The sequence below is a fragment of the Aplysia californica genome, unplaced genomic scaffold (genome assembly GCF_000002075.1).
Source record: "Aplysia californica isolate F4 #8 unplaced genomic scaffold, AplCal3.0 scaffold00972, whole genome shotgun sequence".
In the NCBI taxonomy this organism is placed as follows: domain Eukaryota; kingdom Metazoa; phylum Mollusca; class Gastropoda; order Aplysiida; family Aplysiidae; genus Aplysia; species Aplysia californica.
The window spans coordinates 139,278-144,108 of record NW_004798242.1 but is presented as its reverse complement, the minus strand read 5'-3'; positions in this window follow the sequence as shown (position 1 = coordinate 144,108).

The window sequence follows — 4,831 nt, the reverse complement described above, 5'->3', positions numbered from 1 at the left end:
CAACAAATGGGTAACAGGGAAAAATCAGGGAAACGTAGCTTTTCTGAGAGCATCCGAGCAAAGGAATGAATGGAAAATCATGGTCGCCGATGTCTTTCGCAGATCTGGCACTGGATGATGATGACCCGGATTCGAACCCAGGACCTTTCAATGAGAGGCGAACATCGAGGCCCCGAGAGCCCCCAAGACAGGTTAGATTATTTTTTAAAAGGGGGAAGGGATGGCGCCCGGGGTTTAAGAGCAGACAGAATGCATGAGTTACAATAGCAACAAAAACAACAACAGCAACAACAACAACAACAGCAACAACAACAACAACCCAAGCAAACAAACATCCAAAACATCAACCCGTGAAGTCGAAAGCTGGAATAATATGGTAATTCACATTAATTTTTGTTAGACAAAGTTCCAGAGTTGGCATTTTCCCAGCCAGCATTAAAATGGTGCCCAAAATCTATTTCATGTAGGACAACGTTAATGTCCGCTCTCGGCAAACATGTGCCGCTGCAGGCGGCTAGAACTCATTCGCTACTACTTTTGCATGTCGGCCCGAAGTCGGCCACTCCGAACCAAGTAATGTCGGCCCAAGGGCAACTGCCGACCTATCCATTATATGTCGATGGCGACACTATATTCTGTTTAATATCGGGCCTGCGTCGGCCCTGCCGTCGCGTGTAATGTAGGCCCCAGGGCGGCAAAAACTGGAGAACCTATGTTCAATAATAGTTAAGGAGATATTTGACAACAAGTCGCGCCACGAATTTTTGACCGCACTATAACTGAGCTAACAGAGCGCTCCCCACTATCATGTTTCCCTTAATTAATGCCAACTGTAATTGCAGGTTCCCCCTCGCCCTCAGATAGGCCTGTCTACGATTCGCAAAAAGTAATCCGTAATCACGTCAACTGTTGATATCATCTCAGCTCGATCGCTCAAAAATGTTATTCTGTTCCCTGTTCTCACAATCGGCGTTATGGTGTAGCAGTTAAGCGCTCATTTTCGCATGCAAGAGACCTGAGTTCGATTCCCTAGTTGGGTTAATCTTTATCAAGATTTTAGGTCTTTCTGCTGGGATGTTGTATCCACATCAGCCCGGGTTGGCCCTGACAGGCAAGGTCAAAATCCGCTTTCTAAATCATTTAAAGGTGTATATGGGGAGGGGAGGTAGAAATGCCTACATTAAATGAAAATAAATAAATAAATAAGTAAGTTAAAAAGTTTCTCGTCTCTGTGCACTATACACTCCCGTGTGGTTCCCGGGGCCCTGTCCAAGAGACAGGGGAGCAAAGAATAGGACCACTGTATCCGTACCGCGCATGTCGTAGAAGGCGACTAAGGTCGGTTGGGCAAAGGGTTAGCAGCCCTTTTCCGTAAAACAAAACAACAGCTACAAAAACATCAACAGCAAAAGCAACACGACCGCCAGTTCTGGAAGATGGAGGACCTTCATCACCAAAGAGAGGAGAGAAAATGGAGTGTAGAATGACGCAGGGTGGTGAAAGCCGAAAGGAAGCCACCAAACAGAAACGGCTATACAAGGATGCACAGGGCAGGCTTCGCTGGAGAAATGTTGATGGCCTTTACTTCACTGGGAGTTAAAAAGGGCAAGAGAGTGCACTAAGCGCAGACAGTGTTTAGAGCCGGATATGTGGGCCCTACAGTTTATGATGGTTCCCACATCTTGTACAGGTTTTGTTGACTTTTCTCATCACTTGTTGAAATGTAAAAAAAAAAAAAAGTTACAGAAACAACACGAGTAAACACGTCAAACTTTTAGGTCTTGTGAGGCAGCTGATGAGGCAGCATCTGCGCCCGAAAGATCAATGATGTGGGAAGACATCGGATAATATCAAAATGTTAGTCCGGGATAAAGAATAAATGTGGAAAATGTTGTTGTAGGTGTTTTTTGTTTGGATTGTTTGTGTAAGAGTTAAACTTGCGCTCGCAACTGCATAAGGTCATATGAAGGAAAGTCTTTGTTCGGGGCCAGGGGCGGCTCGTTGGGCTAAAAAGTGGACGTGCACATTTAAGCTAGCTTATCGCAAGCTGCAGATAGTCAAGGGCATAGTAAATGAGATGGTGTGTAATTTTAGGATCTTTGGGTAGGTGAGGGAGGGCCTCGTGCTTTTATTTTCATTCTTTTTACTTGTCGCTTTGATTCATAGCACCGGTACTAAATTTGTTTGTAGTTAAACAGCAATTTCGTTCATCCTGTATTGGAACTGAACGCTCAAGTAATAACTTTCACTACCCCACTACAAAACCATTCAAAGGCACAACTCAAAGGACGGTCACGTTCACCTCTCTCAGGTTCACGGTCACAGAGTCACTTAAAATAGTGGCAAGACAGACAATGGACCAATCACAATTCACTTGAGCACTCCGCTGGATTGCTCCGGGGCTCACATAATATTGGCAAAGAATAACGTACAGTCTATCGCGTTTATTTTTAGACTGCCTACTGTGAGCTATGTTTCGGCACTATACGGCAGGAGCACATTTGAGATGTGCCGTCTTCTTAATATTAATGTACCGCTAAACTCACTACGAGTGTCGTCATCGCTTGGGTTATCCCCAAGAGCAATTTATAGGTCAGGTTGCACTGTTGAATATCCTATCATGTTTAGCTAAAGCGCGTGGTGGACTTAAGCATGGCATAGTAGATGTTTTACAGCACTATAGACATAGAAATGACAGTTATGGCGCCAGAGGACCTTGTTTTGATATAATATTTTCTAGTGTTTGTTTCTGGCTTTTATTTTATTATTGTGGGTGTTTTACGTAAAAGAACATTAAAAAAATGTTGGGCGGCACTGCACGACCGTGCTCAATGGACGAACCACGCCTGTTAGTGGCCTATACACCGTGATCTTGAGTGAGAAAGGCAATGGCGATGATGAACGGGAGACTGACAGGACGAGCTGATTTGATAAGTAGGTGCACGTCTTTCTATGTTGCCCTTACCAAAGATCCTACTCTACAAGATGGTTCACTCAGCCAAAAAAGAGTACGTGGAAGTCCGCTCATTGGTTCAGATGGCGCTGAAGTCTTTGTCTTGAATCTCTCTTTCGTTTCTCCAGAAGAAAAATAGGAATAGCACAGTTTGTTAGTTTCACTTTTATTGTTTTTCCACACAAGTAGGTTACGTAACTCATATTGCAAAGTCCGCGCTTTTTCGAAGAGGGCGCCACCGAATTTTGAGGACACTTTTTTAATTGGCTCAAAGAGAGTAGTCAACTATCTTGTTATGTTCGATCTTTGACCTTACCAAATTGAGTCAAATGATGCGCACCACAATGAACCGGGATTACGCCAGAGTGTGGTGCTGTTACGTTCAGTTCATTAAGTAGATGTAACACATTTTTCCGAATAAAATAATCACTTTTGTTCTAATGGGTGATCACATTGTTATATGACTTGTCAGGTCCAGCTAAACAACCGTACTCTTTCAACTTAATTTAGCGCAACTGACGTTTGGGAATCGCTTTTTCTGTCCACACATTGTAGCAGCACACCGGAAAAACGCAGTGGGTGGACAGTGAACACTAAATTGATGCAGGAAGACAAGGAGTAATATCAAAAGGCCAGTCCGGGATTATAAGGAAAACAATGTGGAAAGTGTTTATGCGTGGCCTATACAACCTGGTCCAGAGTGAGAAAAACAGTGATGATGATGATGATGATGATGATGATGATGATGATGATGATGATGATGATGAACTAGAGACTGACAGGACGAACTGATTTGATAAGACCCTGCCGATGATAGTATCTTCTCACACAATTCATCCTGTGCCAGAACTGAATTTTAGAACATTGTGGGCAGTTGGGTGCTTACTTCGTACCCAGCCGTATGGGTGGATCTTCGGTCTTTCTAGTCTTTCTATGGCTGGCGTTTGTGGTGTAGGGGTAAGGCACTTCGCTCTCGCATAGACGAGAGTTCTATTTTTGAATGGCAATGTTTTTGTTTGTTTGTTTTGGTAAGTGTTTTTACGGCGCTCACAACTGCATAGGGTCATGTGAGCGCGTGGGACATATTAAGCAATTTCCCTCTGGCAGTTTTGAAGTTTGCCTAGGTGGCGACCGAAGCATAATACTCTTATCGATTTCAGGACCATCAAGGGATCTTTAACGTGCGCAACTTGCACACGGAGCCTCCGAGATTTTTTTCGCCCTTATCCGAGAATGCTAGGTGTTCGATCTTGCCTACTCCAAGATCAGGGGTGGGCTGGAAGACAGCAGTAAGAAGGAGCCAAGGAGTTGCAGTAGAAAGAGTCAGGAGCCAAAGGAAGGGGGGAAGGGGAAGAAAGTAGATGACAAAACTAGATTAAAGAGCTGAAAAGCAGGTAAATGGAGAACATTTTAACGAAGAAAATTTTCCATCGCCGTCAGGTTTTGAAACCAAGACCTATTAATGGGAGGCGAGCACCCCATCTCTAGACCACGAGAGTCTCATATCTGAGTGGGGAAGTAAGTAAGTTTATTCAGTGTTTAAGGCCATTGGCCCACATCACATCATATAAGGCACTCATTTGATAACAGTTTCCTTAATGAATAACTACAAGTTGTGCACATATCTTTTATCATGGGTCCAACATTGCATATATTTCTGTCACTGGGTCGAGTCAGGCTGGTAGGAATTAACAATTTCCTTTGTTGGACAAAGCGTGAACAACAGAAAATAAAGCGAAATTCATACTTTCTGTGTGGGGAAAAATTTATCGAGTATCTCGTTCATTCCGCAGACTTTGGGCTGGGTGATGTACAGCAATAGGTGGTGCCGGAAGAGGAGGAGGAGGATGAGGATGAGTAGGAGGAGGGGGAGGAGGG